Here is an 18301-nt window from a genome sequence, read left to right as displayed (position 1 = left end):
CCGAGGACGCGCCGGGGCCCCCGCCCCCTCCCGGAGCAGCAGCCTGGCACCAGCCCACCCTCCTCCACCCCTGCAAACAGACGCAGGACGCGAATAGAGCAACTTCTCCGCGGGGGTGGCGGCGGGAATAGCGGTCACCCCCGCCCCGCCCCAGCGTCGCCGGGCCCCGGGGTCCCTCCGCGGCCCGCCCCAGGGACGCCCCCGCTCGCCCCGCCCCCCCCCCCCGCCAAGCCCGCGGCCGGGGTCTGCCGGGACCCCCGCCCCTCCGCGCGGCCCGCAGCGGCGCACTCCCAAGGACCGCCGCCCGGCCCGAGCGCCGCCCGAGCGCGAGCGCGGCGCGGCAGAGGCCGGCCCGTCTCCTCAGGCCTCAGGCCGCCGCCTGCCCTCCGCCAGGCCGCCCGCCTGCCGGCCCCGCTCGGACCCCGGCCCGGCCGGGCCTCAGCACCGCCGCAGCCCCTCATCCCGGCTCCATTCATAGGGGCACCCTAGCCCGGCCGGCGGGGCGGGGCCGGGGGCCTACGGACAAGGCCGGTCGGCCGAGGCCAGGGAGGAAAATAAAAAGTTAAGAGAAGAACTTACCTAAAATGGCTCCTGCAGCAGCCAAAATACAAACAGCTATTATTTGGTGAAGTTTAGCTCAGACACCCTGCAAGGACACCCTAACCCAGCTCGGGCCCGCCTTCCCTGCCGCACCATTGGGCCTCGCCGGCTCAAAACACAGAGTTATTGGTCATGCCGGCTGCCGCTCAGGCAGAAGCTCATTTCAAGCTTGCTTGCAGAGGCGAGTGATGGGCTTGCTCCATTGTGCTCGTATTTGCATGGATGTGATCGCGGCACTGATTGGCTGACGCTAGGGCCACCCCGCCCCCTGCCTCGCGCCCCCCGCCTTGGGGACGCTGCTGCGCGCGGCCCCGCCCCCCGGGACTCGGCGGCCGGGCCACGGGGGCGGGGCGGGGCCGGGGTCCCGCGGGCCGAGGGGGCGGGGCGAGGTCCTGCACGCCGCAGACCGCAGGCGGGGGGCGGGGACCTGGGGCCGAGGCGGGGGTTTACCCTGCAGGTGGAGGTCTCGCAGGTAGCAGGCTAGCAAGCTGGAACACCCGGGGCTGGCGTCTCCCGCGGTGGGAAAGGATGTGGCTGGGGTCCCGCAACAGAGGGGCTCCGCTGGGGCCGAGATCACGCAGACAGATGCGAGGAGAGGCGAGGGTCCCGCAGGTCGGGAAAACAAGATGCTGTGAGGCCAAGCGAAGAGATGAGCACCCTCGTCTGTCTGCAGCCGCGTCTCCTGCCGCTTGTCCTGACTCCCTGGCGCTCCTGGCACACGACGGGCTTCCTCCCAAGGCTCCGCACACCTGGGAGTTTTCCAGCCCCGGGGATCCTGCGGCGCCTTGGATATACCTCCTTGAAATCAGGTGTCTAGCTCTGGTGCATTTATTGTCGGGCCCGTCTTCCCTAGCATCCTTGTAGCATCCTCAAGGACAGGGCCCAGCATTTGGCAGAGATTCAACTAATTGTTATATTCTCAATTCGTTCGTTAGCAGTTAAGTTTTGAGTACCCACGAAATGCCAGACAATGATCTAAGACAGGAGATACAGTGGTCAATAAGACAACGCTCTTGCTCTCGTGGAATAGGCGAAAGACTAAATAAATACAAGGGGCAGGTAGTGATAAATGCTATGAAAATCGATGGAGGAAAGAAGGAAATGAGACCAGAGATGGAGAGGAGCACTTAGGAAAGGAGGGATGAGGAATTTGCCCTGTGCTGCTGAACAGTCTGTGTGACATCCCATTACTGCCCCTCCTCCCCGACCTTGGCAAGCACCTGCCCTCCTCACACCCCCTGCCTGTCCCATCATGGGTGTTTCCTCAGCACCCACTAAAAAACTGATTGGATTCCGACTGTAGAGGCTCCTTCTACCTCAATTAAAGCAGAAATGATCTGAATCTGATGATTCCAGTATCAGTGGGATACATTTAAGATGAGCACAGTTTGTGTCAGGGATAACTATAATGATTTAGCAGAGCCTTACTGTAACCCCAGAGAGAAAATATTTTTAGCGTCTTTGAAATCCCAGGTTTCTAATGGCTTTCGGCCTGTGGCCCTAACTCTCTTCTGAGTAATACTTCTTCACTTCTTGGCAGACACCAGAGATTTCTCCAGCTTGAAAACACAGAGGTAGCAGCGTCCTGCCACCCATCTGTTTCACCTGTGCACGTTTCTGTCATTTGACTCAAGGCTGGCCAAGATGTCTCATGGTCCTTCCTTCCTCCTCTTTCTTCCTTCCTTAAACAAATATTTATTAAGTACCAACTGTGTTCCACGTATTGTTCTAGACACAAGCAATACAGCATTAAACAAGGCAGACAACATCCCTGTCCTCAAGGAACTTATAGTCTAATTGAGGACAAGGTGGAGATTTACACATAGATCCTGAGGCTCTCCAATCCTATGAAGCTGCTCGGAGTGAGTATACTGAGAGCTGCTTGTCGCCACTGCTGCTGCGCCTCACAGGGACAGTGTACTTGACCTTATAAACCAGCTGCTGCAGGAGCAGAAGCAGAACCTGAGGCAGGACCAAGCAGCTAGTAGGCACAGTCTCTCCAGCCCAAACATTAGGATCAAGGATTCCAAAGCTCTCAGCAGTGCCCAAGTGGCTCCGGTCTATGCACTTTCGTTTCTGGTAAGGGGCTAGGAGCAGAGTTACATCAGAGACAGACTTGGGAGTCCTATTGTGGGAGTTAGGTGCATAACAAAGTAATAATAAAGTCCCTTGCCCACAAAAATTGAGATAACTTAAATGAGGTGGGGGGCAGAGGGAATGGGACTCCAGACAGAGCAGCGTGTATGTGCCAAGGCACAGAGGCAAGAGGCAGCCTGAGGAAGTGTGCAAGAGGGAGGGAGAGGGAAGGTAGACTTGGCGGTAATTGCTGTTCTTAAGCATCGAGAAAAGACAGTAGCACATAAGAAGTTACACATACACAGAGATACAATGTTAAGTCACCAAACAAGAAATCTTTAGGAGTATATGACTGATTCACAAATGAGTGGGACAGGTACAAGCAAAGGAAGGAAGGATCCAGGAGCTACATTCAGGAGAGGTGGCAGGCTTGATCTTGAGTCGGGTCTGCAGAACCAAGAGGAATTAGTGGAATCTTCAGCAGCTCCCGGGGACCTGTGAGGAAGCACTGGAGGGGAAGCAGACGGCTAAGTGGCTTTTAGCTGTACCCATTCATGGTGATGTCTTGGCCCGAGTTCTCCAGAAGCAGTGTCTGATTTTATATGGCAGGAGTGAGGCAAAAGGAGTAAGGTAGGGAAGAAGGAAGAGCCAATGCCAGGATGGTTATTAATCTGGCTCCACTAAGTGTGGTTGATTCGTTCTGCTCAAGGGATTATCCTCTGAGAAACCATATGAAATGGGTCTCAGAATAGCCAATGGGAGGGGGAAGGGAAAGAAATATATCCACCCACTCGTTTCTCATTGGATACAGATTCACACCAGTTGTTGCTGCATAGGTGCCAAGTGGGCTTCTGCGGCATCCCAAAACTCAATGTCAACAGGGAACCTGGCAAGAGGCACGCAGCAGGGCCGCAAGGCAAAGCACTATCAGGATGCAGCTGTGTGCAGTCAGATGGTGCCCACGCAGAGCTGGATGCCACAGCAGCTGCTGGAACCAGAGATGGTTGACTCTATGAGGCTCTGAAGGTGTGCTATGAGAGTGACACCAGTGATGCATGAATTTTTGTACCCTATAGTATGTCTCCATTTGCAAAGGGCCCCAGGAAAGCAATCCTTAGGAGCTTTGAAGAGAGACACAGAAGGGCTTTCACCAGTTCTAGAACTTTCTGTTAGTAACTCCACAAATGCAAGTTGCATCCTGCTTGTGTTCTCTCTTGCTTTCATGCCTCTATGCACTTGTCTGTTTCTTCCATTAGACCGTGAGCTTCTTTATTGTTCTTGTTTATATATCTGTAGCAGGAAAAGAAGCTCTTTTCACCTGCCCATTTCATTTTCCTCCTAGGATAGTAACAAAACCACATTTCTCAGTAATTAGGTAGGCCTATGTGACTGAGTTCTGGATAATGGAATCTGGACAAAAGTGGTAGATATATCCTGTTTCTGGACATCCCCTAAAAACTCTGGTATGATCTTTCAAACTGTCCTCCTTTCCTCATGTGCTGGCTAAATGCAAAAATATCCAGTGGAGGACTTAGAGGCTCCAGAAAATGGCAATGGCATAAGACTGGGTCCCTGAGTGAATGTATGGAGTAGAGCCTCTGTGCTTACCTGCGCTGGATGGTGCCGTGAGCAAGAAATAAACTATCATAATGTCACGTCATTGAAATGTGAAGGTTATTTGTTACAGCCATTAGGACACCCTGACGAATACAGTACTTGTCTAATTTCTTTTGATTCCATGTTGCTCCAGGGCAAGGATTGCATTTGTAACTCAGCACTAATGCCTGGCTTGTAGTAGGCATTGCTTATAGTAGGATGAGTGTTATACTGATATCTGAGCCTGGTCTTAAAGATCAGAGGTAGAATGCCAGGTAGCAGATAGAAAGTGTTCCATGAAGGAGAGCATATGCAGAGGTTAAAAAAAAAAAAAAAAAAACCTAGGGAAAATATGGTCAGTTCTCAGCACTGCAAGAGGGTCATAGTGAGAGAGGGAGATGGTTAGGGTGAGGCTAGAGAGAAGGCAAGGAGCAGATCACAAAAGGTCTTACATGTTACATGGAGGAGTTTGAAATTTATCCTACAGGAATCATTCAAGTATTTGAAACAAGGATGGGATATCATCAAGTTTATGTTTCAGAAATACCTCTCTAGCCACCTAGAAAAAGGATGGATTAGAAAGGAAGAGGCCAAAGTATGAATTTTTTAAAGCAACATTTTGTTTTTCCCAAATCATTTGTCCCATGAGATGTTCCACTAAAAAGAGGTTTTGGGTTCAAGTTAGTTTGGAAAGTTGTGCATACTCTACCCCTTCTTGGCGGTTCTTGGAGATTGCTTATTAGCATATTAAAAACTCCAAGAGGTCCTGCATTAATGAAATCTGTTAAATTTTAATATAATAGTTCTCAAAATTATTTGACCACCAAATTCTCTTTTCCTGTAACACCTGTTAAAACTGGTATCACTTAGGATTAACTTTGGCTGCACATGATAGGGGGGAAAAAGGCCTAATAAGATTGAAGTTAGGCCAGGCGTGGTGGCTCACACCTGTAATCAACACTCTGGGAGGCCGAGGCGGCGGATCATTTGAGCTCAGGAGTTCCAGACCAGCCTGAGCAAGAGTGTAGACCTCGTCTCTACTAAAAAAAAAAAAATAGAAAGAAATTAGCTGGACAACTAAAAATATATAGGAAAAATTTAGCCGGGCATGGTGGCACGTGCCTGTAGTCCCAGCTACTCCGAAGGCTGAGGCAGTAGGATTGCTTGAGTCCAGCAGTCTGAGGTTACTGTGAGCTAGGCTGACGCCATGGCACTCTAGCCTGGGCAACAGAATGAGACTGTCTCAAAAAAAAAAAAAAAAAAAAAAAGATTGAAGTTTATTTTTGCCTTGCATTAAAGAAATCTGGTATGTAGGCAGTCCAAGGGTGGCATGGTAGCTCTATGGTGTCTTCAGGAACCCAGGCTTCAATATTTTTGCTCCACTATCCTTAGCTTTCATTCTCAAGGTCACTTCCTGGTCCAAGATGGCTGCTGGAGCAACAGTCCACATGTCATTGGAAGGAAAAAGGAAAGGCAAAATGGAAAAAGTGGAGCCAAGTCCCTAAACAGCCTTCCTGGAAAAACTACACATCACTTTTACTTATGTCTCATTGGCCAGAAGTTGACCACATGGCCACCACACGTTGCAAAGGAGACTGGAAATATGGTATTTTATTTTGCTTTTCTATGTGCCAACTTAAAAATTGGGTCTGTCACTAAAGAAAGAGTCAAGAGACTCAACTAGCAGTTTCTGGCACAATGCCCCACAGAAATAATGTCTCATAGAACCTGAGTTGGGATAAAATGACTAAGTAAGGAGATTGATTTTTTAAACACTTTTATAGCTTTATTGCAATATAATTCACATACTATACAACTTGTCTACTGCATGTGTACAGTTAGATGATGTTCAGTAAATTTATACAGTTGTGCAACCATCATCACAATCCAATTTTAAACCATTTCTATCATCTTCAGAAGTTCCCTTATTTTTATTTGCAGTCAATCCTCATCCCACCCCCAGGCCCAGGAAACTATTGATCTGCTTTCTTCTTTATAGTTTTGCCTTTTCTAGAAATTTCACATAAATGAAATAGTATAACATGTAGTCTTTTGTGTATGGCTTATTTTACTTAACAAAATGTTGTGGTTCGTCCATACTATAGAATATTTTGTCAGTTCATTCTTTTTTGTTGCTGAATGGTATTCCATTGTATGGATATGTTACCTTTTATTTTCCACGTGCCAAATGATGGACATTTGGATGTTTTCCTCTCTGGGGCTATGAACCTTTACCTACAAGTCTTTGTGTGGACATAGGTTTTTGTTTTTCTTGGGTAGATATCTAAGGAGATTGATATTTAAAATTGAATGTATTCATTGGAGAGATATTTACAGTGTGCGCTACAGTGCTGGGAATACAATTATGAATAAAATCTGACACAAACTCAGCCCTCATGGAGTTGCAGTCTATGGAGGTGACAGGCATTAGTCCAACAGTCATGCAAATAAGAGGAGCATCACAGCAGTGGTAAGAGCATAAAGGAGAGGTATATAATGCTGTAAGAGATTATGCTAGAAGGATCTGCCTTTGTCAAGGAGGTCAGGAAAGCTGCGCTTGTGCTGAGATCTGAAGTATATCACAACTTAGTCACTCTGATGAGTTCTGTCCTTCAAAGTAAAATCTTACAAGGCTGTACGCTTATTTCCAATAATACTGCTTTTGCAAACTCTGACCCAGTTTATAGGTGTGCTGGTCGTGGGCCTGTTTGTCCTGAGGTAAAGACCTTATGTTTTAACCTCTCAGAGTTGTTTGAAAGCTCTGAGACCAAATGTCAGTAAAGGTTAATTTGGGGTCATCTCATATTATTTTCTGTACGTGTGAAATCTTTCATGATTAAACATTTAAAAAATTTTTTTTTGGTTCCTTTGAGTACCTGCCAAGCAGCCTAGCCTGTTTTATCAAGATGTTGACCTTGTTTTCTCTCTATGGCAAGAGGAGTCATGACTGGAAGGTGACTTCTGGAACCTGGACCCTGGAACTGTGGGGATAATGCTAATGGCCAGTATCCTTGAGCTACAACGGTGCAATGCCTATAACTCGGCCCTAGGTGTGAACCTGCCACAAGGGATCCTCCTGCCAAAAGCTCCATTCCCCAGGATAATACAAGATAGGAATAATTAAACCCATAGGCTTTGGAGCTTTATGGATGTGGTTCGAATCCCAGCTCTACCACTAGTGATCTTAGCTAAGTCACTTCACCCTCCACTGATAGAATTGTTATGTGAATTAAATGATTCATGCAAAGTACTTAGCACATGGTAACTGCTCAGCAAATGGTTTGTTACTACATTACTATTACTACCTTTCCTCTGGCTCCCATTTTTCCATATTCTGTATAGACTTCTTGTTGACTTGCTCTTTTTGAAACATATTAATTCCATTGGTTCAATTGAAGTCAATCTCTGTTCTTCTTGCCTTTGGCCCGGTGAACCTTGTCTTTTGGAGTGCCTTCTGCTGATATATGGCCTCCATCTCTTATGGATTAATCTGACTGATTTAATTCTTAAAGTATGGCCGAGCTCTCGCTCTCACCCATGAATATAGCACTACTACTATTTTGATTTTTTAAAATCTAAGTTTATATAAAAAAATGACTATGGTCCCTTTCAGTAACTGTGATTTATAGAAAGTCATACCTCAAGTGTTCTTGGGCAGGATTTTTCAAAAACACTGGTCACCCTACCCTGAAACAGCTCCATAAATCCTTCATTCTCGCTCAGCGGTGTACTTTCCTGCAACAACCGTTAGGCAGTTTCAGCCATAAAAACTTGCTTAAGCTGAGGCTTTTTACTAAGCCTCAAGTTGCTGCGGAATCCTTTCCTTTATGTGTGCAATCCTTCCATCAGCGTTACTGACTGATTTAGACAGGCTGCCATCTGCAAACTGACAATAAAAGAAGCAGCGCTGTTTTATATTCTAGGAACAAAACACTACAATTTTTTAAATTAATTAATTCATTTCCCTGGTTTTGCTGAGGTAAAACATAATAGCCAATCCTCCAAGATAGCCCTCAATGATCTCCACCTGCTGGAATTCAAACCTTTAAATTGACCCTTCTCACACTGAATAGAGCTGATCTGTATAACCAGTAGTATATTGCAGAGAGGACAGAGTGTGACTTCCAAGGCTAAGTCACAAATGACATTGCAGCGTCTGTCTTGCTCTTTTGGATGGGAAAGTCATTTGCAATGAGAAAGTCAGTTGTCATGTCACGAGGAAATTCAATCAGCCCTATGGAGAGGTCCACATGGCAAGGACCTAAGGCCTCTTGCCAATATACATGTGAATGGGCCATCTTCGAAGTGGATCTTCCGTGCTTAGTCAAACCTTCAGATGAGACTACATTCCCAGCCAGTGTTTTGACTGAAACCTCTTGAGAGACCCCTTAGCCACCCAACCAAGCCATTCTCAAATTTATGACCTACAGAAACTATGTGAGCTAATAAACGTATATTATCATTTTTAAGCCACCAAGTTTTAGGAATGATTTGTTATGCAGCAATAGATAACTGATAGACTTAGTATTTCCTTGGGTGATACAAGTGACACCCATCATTAATTTACTGTATATGTACAACATGCTTGGTTATTGCATAAGCTTGCCCAAAATTTTAAGTGTTTTCTCAAAATATGATCTACATCCAGATATTTTGAGTTGTTCCACAGTTCAGTCCCATTCAGCAAACATATGTTGACTACATGGTTCGTAACCTGTTAGTGATAGAAGAATCCAGATCAAGCATGAGCAATTTGAACCAGACTGATGGCAGTAAGCTGCATTTCCCTATCTCATTCCATTTATTGTGAATGATTTTTATGCTTCCATTACTGTTGTTGGTAAAACTCTAGATGCCGGGAAGTCCAGCTCCTACCACTCCTTTTGCTTTGTCCTGAAGTATATCCTAGAAGGGAATAAAGTTGCAGGGAAGGATGTCCCCACGTTCATAAAACATGCACTGCTACACTGACAGTTCACAATAGCTAACATCTATTGAGCACTTAATATGCACCAGGCACAGTTTTAAATGCTTAACGTGTGTTAACATATTTAATTCTTGCAAAGCAAATATTGTTATTACCCTCATTTTACAGGTAGTCAGCAGAGTCTAGAGCCATCATCGTGTCTGTCCATCAGCCACAAGCCTAAATGCTGACATGGGGCAGGCAGTAGCTGCCACACCGATAGCAGTTCAGTCCAGTGTCTAGCAGTCTAGCTTCCCCTGGGCTCTTGCTCCAGGTATCACAGGAAAAAACAAAGCTGAGAGTTTACAAAAGGAAGAGTAAAAACAAAACACAAAAAAAAGCATAAAAACAAAAATATTTTCAGAATACAGATGTTGTGATGGTTAATTTTATATACCTAGAGGGCTGGAAAGGCATTATTTCTGGGCGTGTCTGTGAGGGTGTTCCCAGAAGAGATTAGCATTTGAATTAATAGAATGAGTAGAGAGGATCCACCCTCACCAATGTGGGTGGGCAACATCCCTTGAGGGCTTGAGTAGAACAAAATGATGGAGGAAGGGCCAATTGTCCCCCTTTCTCTTCTAGAGCTGGGACATCCATCTTCCTCTGCCCTTGAACATTGCAGCTCCTGGTTCTCAGTCCTTTGGACTCAGACTGAATTACACCCCTGGCTTTCCTGGTTCCCCAGCTTGCAGATGGCATATTGTGGAACTTTTCAGCTTCCATAATCACATGAGCCAGTTCCCATAATAAATCTCCTACGTGTGTGTGTGTGTGTGTGTGTGTGTGTGTGTGTTATATTGGTTCTGTTTCTCTGGAGAACCTTGACTAATTCAGATGTCTTCTACAGATTTAAAAAGATAAACAGCTACAGCTTAGCGCGACTGGCTTTGCTGAGGGCAATGGTTCCCAGAGAGTGGTTCCTGGACCACTAGCAGCATGTAGGAACTTGGTAGAAATCCAAATTCTTAGGCCAGGCACAGTGGCTCATGCCTGTAATCCTAGCACTTTGGGAGGCTGAGGTGGGAGGATCACTTGAGGTCAGGAATTCAAGACCAGCCTGAGCAACATAGCAAGAACCTATTTCTACAAAAAATAGAAAAATTAGCCAGGCATGGTGGCACGCGCCTGTAGTCCCAGCTATTCAGGAGGCTAAGGAAGGAGGATTGCTTGAGCCCAGGAGTTTGAGGTTGCAGTGAGCTATGATGATACCACTGCACTCTAGCCTGGGCAACAGAGCAAGAGCCTGTCTCAAAAAGAAAAAAAAAAATCCAAATTCTTGGGCTCTAGCCCAAATCAACTGGCTCAGAAAGTTTGGGGGTGCGGCTAGCAGTCTGTGCTTAGATGTATGCTAAAGTTTGAGATCCACTGAGGTAGGGGACCCAGCTGTGGCTAAGTATGGGCTGTGTGATTCCAGAGCCCATGACAACACTGGATGGTCTCTGGGTAGTCATTACGGCACCAATTATGGAGTCTGACAGCAACAATGAAAGATATCATTCTCGCCAAAAAGAAACATGACTACCATTCCCTTATAGGCATGGAATAAAGCAGGGATCTTCAACATGCCTTTGGTGCTCGCCGCCAAAGACAGAATTCCTGGGCTAGGGTTGAAGAGTGCCCATCTAAACCAACCCGAAAATATGGATTAAATGCCAGCTGTGGTAGATGAAAGCCATGTTGAGAGGAGGCCGAAAGAGGCCGGGTCCCTTAAGAGCAAGATTTGGTAGTATTAGGTAGTAACATTCACTAGCTGCTGTAACAAGAATAATGGCTTCAACAAAAAGTTTATTTCTTGTTCATATAGCATTTCAAGGAAAGCATTCTTAGTAGACAAGTCCTCTACCTGGTGATTCAGGGGTTCAGTTTCCTTCTATCCAATGACTACATCATCCCCCAGGGTTTTTTGTCACCATCTGTATCCAGCTAGCAGAAAGAGAGATTGTGGTGAGGACACACTCTCTTCTTAAAAGCACTGGCCTAGAATGACACGTCACTTCTGCTCATGTCATTGGCTGGAATTCAGTTACGTGGCCACATCAAACCACAAGGGAAGCTGAATAATGTAGTCTACCTGTGTACCCAGGAAGAAAAGGAAATTAATTTTTCTTTCTTTTTTTTTTTTTGAGACAGAGTCTCGCTCTGTTCCCAGGACTGGAGTGCAGTGGTGTCATCATAACTCACTGTACCCTCCAACTCCTGGGCTCAAGTGATCCTCCCACCTCAGCTTCCTGAGTAGCTGGGACTGCAGGCGCCTGCCACCACACCCAGCTAATTTTTTTGGTAGAGATGAGGTCTCCCCATTGCCCAGGCTGGTCTCAGACTCCCAGGCTCAAGCAATCCTCCTCCCTTGGCCTTCCAAAGTGCTAGGATTATGGGACTGGAAATGAATTTTTGATGAAGAGATAGCAAGATCTTTTATTGGGGACAGAATGAGATGATGAAAATAACTGGACTGTGAGATCCTAGAGATAAAACAGTGTAACTTTTCTTTTCTTTTGTCTTCAGTATCCTTAGCACCTAACAAGTACCTTGCAGTGCTCAGCGCATGTTGGTTGAATGAAGGAAAACCCTGGAAAAGTGTTTGATGAAAAATGTGCATCACACCCACTACTGTTCCTCTTCCTTACATGCATGGAGAAATTCTGGCAGATTCACCACCTTCTTTCTTGTTAATCCCGGATTTAACCTCAGAATGTTTATCAATTCAGTGTTTCTATCAGACATTATCAATCAATTAGCAATGGCTTGTAATATGAATTCTAATTGCCATCTCTGGGACCTTGACTTTCTAGCTGTAGTCATTTAGTCTGTAAAAATGGGTGGAAGCCCTGTCTAGGCAATTTCTCAGGATTGTTTTAAGGATCAAATGAGATGCAGCATATGAAAGGGTTTTGGTATAAGCTAAAAATTATTGTTGATTTCAAGTGTAGCATTTTATATATGAGACATCGAAGTATAAACCCTTTATAGTTTGCACATGTCTTAGTACCTGCCAGGGCCCATAGTTATAAACCAGTGACCTTACACCGTTAAAATGTCAGTGCCTTCAAAATCTTTTAACTCAGGGCCTTAGAATCTTCCAACTGCTGAGAAGTGACATCTTCCCAGACCAGACTGCTGATTGGTCACAGGGAATTGCCCTTCTTCATTCATTTCTGAAATACTACTTTGGCCAAGGCTCTGATAACAGCGTATTTCCCATGGTATTTTCCTTGAAAAGTTTTCAAGTAGTGTAGACCATGCCCCCATGGGCCAGTGTTGAACTCCATGGATAAGTCTCAACACTTCTGCTCACCCAACGAATGAACACTATCTGCAGGAGAGGAGTTGGGCTACACAGACTTGCCCAGACAATTTCACTCCAGTTTGAACTTGTGCCCATGCTGGATTCTTGACCTTAAAACTGTATAGAAATCTAGCAGTCGTTTTGCCACGATTCTCAATGGTCATGTCTTGACATGATCAGTCATGAGGTATATGGCCAGTAATTTGTTGCTAATCCTATGTAAAGCACCACAGTCTGAGTGATTTACCTTTCTTTAAAAAAAGTAAATGGGAGCTGTTAGTCTTATAATAATGTCATTCCTATTCATTTGCTCTCCTGACGTGCTCTCCTGAGCAGCAGGGCAGGGGGTGGCGTTTTAGCTGAGTGCTGGGAATTTCACATGGCCCTTGGTCCACCTTATCTAGGTCTCAGCCTGTGGTGAGAGACCATTAGCAGTTCTGACAACTGTAAATTATGGTCGTGTTTGTGAGTGGTGATTTTATAGTTACTGCCACTATCCATGCTTTTGCTTCAGTAGTATATGCTGTCTCACCTTATTAATAGTACCTGTGGGGGAAAGTTCTGGGGGGAAATGAGAACCTGTTCTTAAAAATAAAGTTAGTCATATCTATTTAGTATTTTTCTTATATAAAGGCAATTTTTGAGATCTTTAAATGACTTTTTTCATTATTCAAGTATTTTCAAAATGCTTTTATGGCCATCACATCACAAATATTTTATAGTACTATTTGTCTTACTTCTCTGGGAAAAAATCCAACATAGATTGTGAGGAGTGTGGGTTTCATCCAAACCTCTCCATGAAGGGGAAGGGTGCATAGCAGAAAAAACATTGAGACATACAGCTCTAACCCGCACCTCCCTATAAGCACACTCATACATATTGCAGGGTTACTTGTTGCCTCCTGTCTTCTAGGCATAACCAGGAGAAGGACAGATCAGCGTCAACTCAGACAAAGTCAATACTGGCAGGGCCCCATAAACAAAGGAAGGTTCTAGAAAGATCCATCGGCATACAGCCAGTGCAAAGTACCAGAAGCAAAACTGAGTCAGGCTTAGCAGCCAGGAGCTCCAGGTGATTTGGAGCTAGGATCAGAAAAGTAGGTGGTTGAGAACAAGTGACAAAGATTCAGATACAATGACCTGTTTTGGTAAGTAGGTCAAAATTGTGGAGGATGTGTGTGTGGTGGGGGGGTGTCTTAGAAGGGCACTGTTTAGTTAATTAAGAGGCAAGGCAGATAAAAGTAGCTCATAAATGATTAGATGGAAGGTTGTATAGATGGACAATTTGATGCATGAATGATTGGTGGATGAATGGTGGATGAAATAGTGGCTGAATGGATACATGAATATAATGAAATTATTATCAGCTGTGTGGCTGATATTATTGATGAATGAATGGTGGGCAAGTGAATTATTAGTTGGGTGAATGGATAAATAAATGGATGGATGGATGGGTAGATACATACATAGATGAGCAAATAGATGACTAAACTGATAGATTGGTGGTTGAAGACAAGGATGTATTATTGAATGAATGGATGGATGAATGCATAAATGGATGGATATGTGGTAGGCAGAATAATGGCCCCCCAAAGAAGTCTTAATATGCATATGTCTTGACCCCCCAAAAACTTTTAATATGTTAGATTATATGGCAAGGAAGAATTAAGCTAGTCAGTTTACCTTGAGATAGGGAGGTGATCCTGGATTATCAGGGTGGGGCCAATGTAATCCCAAAGGTCCTTATAAATACAAGAGGAGGGTGGAAGGGACAGAGTCAGAGAGGGATTTGAAGATGGTATGCTGATGCCTTTGATGGAGGAAGGGGCCATGAGACAAGGAATGCAGGCAGGCTCAGGCTGGAAAAGTCAAGAAAACAGATTCTCCCCTAGGACCCCCAGAAGGACTATAGTTCTATCAACACCTTGATTTTAGCCCCTTCAGACACATTTTGGGCTGCTGACTTCTAGAACTGTAAGGTAATAAATCTGTGTTGTCTTAAGCCACTAAGTTTGTGGTAAATTGCCACAGCAGCAATAGAAATGGATGAATATATTGATGGGTAAATAAATGGGTAGAAGATAGATGAATACTTGGATGATTGGATGGATGATAAATGGATAAGTATATGGATACATGGGAGGTGCATGGATAGGATGGGTGAATGGATAAATGAATAAATGGTTGGTTGGCTGGAGGACAGAATAAATGAATAAATGAATACATGGATGGATAAATGAATAGATGGATACATGAGTAAATGAATGAATAGGTGGTTAGATGGATGGATAAATGGATATATAAGCACATGGAGATATAAAATGTGGGTAGAGGTATAGATATATGGATAGAAGGATGGTTGTCTACTGGATAGGTAGACAGACACATGGGTTGATGATTGGTATAATGAATGGATGATTAAATAGATATATGAATGGGTAATCAATGACTAGATAAATAAAAAGATGCTTGGTTAGAGATCTGATTGGATAGATAGGTACTTACATATGTGTGTATCTATGCATGAATAAATGAAAAGTATCTCATGCTTAAAGACAGAAGCACTATCTTCAACCTGAAATATGGATTTGTTAGACATTAGGGAAATTTCCAGTTAGGAAAGGAGACATCCAGATAGATTGTAAAATGTATGCAAACCCCTGATCCTGGCCTAAGCCTCCATCCTCCAGGATGAACCATTTAAAACAAGGGACCTTTGCACTTGATGGTTTCTCTACCTGGAATATAATACCCTTCCTTTAAGTAATTAACTTCTACTCATTCCCTGCACCACAACACAAGCATCGCTTTCTTCAGGATGCCTTACTAAATATGCTCTTATAGTATCGTGTAACTTTCCTTTGGAGCACTTATTAAAATTGCAATTTTATATTTATGTGTCTGATCATGTGATTAGTATCAGTCTAGTCCACTAGACTGTGAGTTCCACAAGGACAAGGATCAAAGTTCTCTTGCATATCATTTTATCCCCATCACTTCAGCCATGCCTGGCACATAGAGAGTACCCAGTGAGTACTTTTGTGAATGAATGGAAACCCTTCTGTGGCAATCCCACTTAAATCATCAGGAAAGATCTTAATGGGTTGCTAGGGCATTCATTATTGATACCATGGTCCCTAAGTCTGGCTTTACTGATGGAAGACTTACAGGGCTAGTCTCCTCCAAAAGGGAAGAGTCAACCAGTGAGTTCAGGCCTCCCTCTGCCCAGACTTCCCTCTGCTCCCAGAGAGGGCCAGATCCCCCGTCTCTGGGTCAAGTTAACCATCTGCTTTCATGGAGATCCTCCTCATTCAGCTGTCCTTGAGCCAGCGTCTCTCTGACTTGATGAGGCGCTCCAGCCATCTCCCACCTTGACCTCCAATAGTGCCAGCTCCAGCCACCTGCCCCTGCCCTGCTCCAGGCTGGCAGATTCAGAAGCCCTATCTCTTACTCACGGCTCCACATCCTCTTCTGCCACTCTGATCATCCTTTTTTCTCATCTCCACTTAGTTTCACTTTGATCTTTTCAGTTATTCTGCTAGACTTCAGTTTGAGTTTTGTGATCTGTTCTTCCTTTCTGTACCCAGCACACTAAGGATCTGAGAGAACTGCACTCACATCCCAACTTTGCACGAACTCTTGAGTAAGTTACTTAACCTTTCTGACCCTCAGTTTCCTAATCCATGAAATGGATGCAATAAATCTATGTCCCAGCCTGGTTGTGGGGATTAACAAAATATATATCATATGAAGCATCTAGTGTGGTGGCTGGCAACAGTCAGTGATAATCAATTATTAATCCCCCTTCTTTCTTCCCAGGTTTCTCTCTCTTGTTTCTTCCCGCAGCACAATGCAATCTCCCTTTCTATTTTTTACTTTTCTGTCTACAGAATGTTTTCTAGTCCTCATAAAAATAGCACCACATAAAACGAAATTGCACAGTATTTTTATATCCTTTAAATAACTCAATTCAATTATAGACTGGTCAGTTTTAGTTATTTGAGCATTACCAAAGCATCTGAACCTGGTAAATAAAATTCTATATTCACACTCAGAAAATAAAGAGCTAAATCAATGCTTTGGAAAATGATAAGAGATAGACACTTTCCTTAAGGTTTAAGACTTTATATGGAATATGACAGCCTATAGCTAATGCTTCTGGCTAGAAGACAACGCACAGGATACCCATTATATTTTAAATATGACACAGCAGCCACAAAGCTAGTAGAAGAATGAAGGCTCACATTTTCTGGGAAGAGGGATTTTGCAGGAGGTCCTGTGTGTTATAATTTAATGTACAGGGACCTAAGTTTTGTATAATGCAGTCTCATGTGCAGGAGATTTGAAAATTCAGAAAGAGATGGAGAAGTTAGTGGGAAAGGGGTTATCAACTTATCATTGGAATGTTAGTGGAATAATTAGATAACAGTGAAGCTCCCTAAACTGAAGGGAGATTTCAAGACAGGGTCATAATCAACTATTATAATACAAATGCAGACACAGAGAAAAGCAGACAGTCCAGGGTTCCAATACTGGCAGCACCACTTACTTGACTTTGAAACTTTGATCAAGTTATTCCATCTCTCTGGGCCCCAATTTCTATCAAAATTAGAAACCAATATTGTTTATATCATAGAAATGTTGTGGCTATTAAATAGTCCATTAAAGCGCCAAGAACAGTGTTGGGTACCTAGAAAGTGCAAAATTAGAGGGTAGGTTTGATTATGAATTATTATTAGTTATGTAGTTACTGCCGCATTCACCTTCACTACTTATCATTGAGAAAGGTACTTGGATAGCCGTGGAAATGTTGGGGAATATTTCCGAGAGAAGGTGGTAATACTGACATTTCTCAGAAAAGTTTGGATTAATTACCACAGCCCAGAGTCTGATTCTCAGACTTACAACTTAGAAATCTGATTTTGTCAGCACTGAGAAGAGAATCATCTCCAGGGCAGACTCATACTAACCAAATTTATTAGACCAATGTATAAACCAGATCATAGTCAAATAATTTTCATTGATAAATACAGCTTTTGAAAGTATGAGAACACTCAGGTCAGTGTGATCAGTGCATTTCCTCCCTGGGCTCATACCTATATGGGAAGCCAAGTTTTTAAATGAAGACTGCATAATACACAACTTAGAGTCAGAGCCATATGAGACTTAGAAGATCTAAATGTAAAGTAGCTTCAGTGGAACTAGCTCAAGCCAGCAATCTCATATTCGGGATTGCCTTTCCCATACTGTGTACTGTGAAACTTTATCTTCTTTGCCAAGCCAAAAAGGAAAACATTGGCCGGGCGCGGTGGTTCACGCCTGTAATCCTAGCACTCTGGGAGGCCGAGGTGGGCGGATCGTTTGAGCTCAGGAGTTCGAGACCAGCCTGAGCGAGAGCGAGACCCCATCTCTACTAAAAAATAGAAAGAAATTATATGGACAGCTAAAAATATATATAGAAAAAATTAGCCGGGCATGGTGGTGCATGCCTGTAATCCCAACTACTCGGGAGGCTGAGACAGGAGGATCCCTTGAGCCCAGGAGTTTGAGGTTGCTGTGAGCTAGGCTGACGCCACGGCACTCACTCTAGCCTGGGCAACAAAGTGAGACTCTGTCTCAATAAAAAAAAAAAAAAAAAAAAGGAAAACATTGGTTGATGATTTTGACTTCATAAAAAATACTTCTGTACAACCAAAATACCATAAACAAAGTTAAGAGACAAATGACAAACTGAAAAAATATTTGTAATACTCATGTCAATTAAAAGGTTAAAA

General features: G+C 44.0%; 1 protein-coding gene across 3 annotated transcripts in view; it reads right to left on the bottom strand.

The window, feature by feature from the left end:
- Window positions 1-612, bottom strand: part of CHD6 (chromodomain helicase DNA binding protein 6) — a 199453-nt gene extending 198841 nt beyond the window's left edge. For all 3 annotated transcript variants that reach the window (XM_069496135.1, XM_069496137.1, XM_069496138.1), the window contains exon 1: window positions 580-612. The gene's annotated coding sequence lies outside the window, so the exon portion shown is untranslated. The remainder of the gene's footprint in view (window positions 1-579) is intronic.
- Window positions 613-18301: the final 17689 nt, after the last annotated feature.

Source organism: Eulemur rufifrons, chromosome 20 (genome assembly GCF_041146395.1).
Source record: "Eulemur rufifrons isolate Redbay chromosome 20, OSU_ERuf_1, whole genome shotgun sequence".
NCBI lineage: Eukaryota > Metazoa > Chordata > Mammalia > Primates > Lemuridae > Eulemur > Eulemur rufifrons.
The sequence above is the reverse complement of the archived record's forward strand: the minus strand, read 5'-3'. Positions and strand labels throughout refer to the sequence as shown.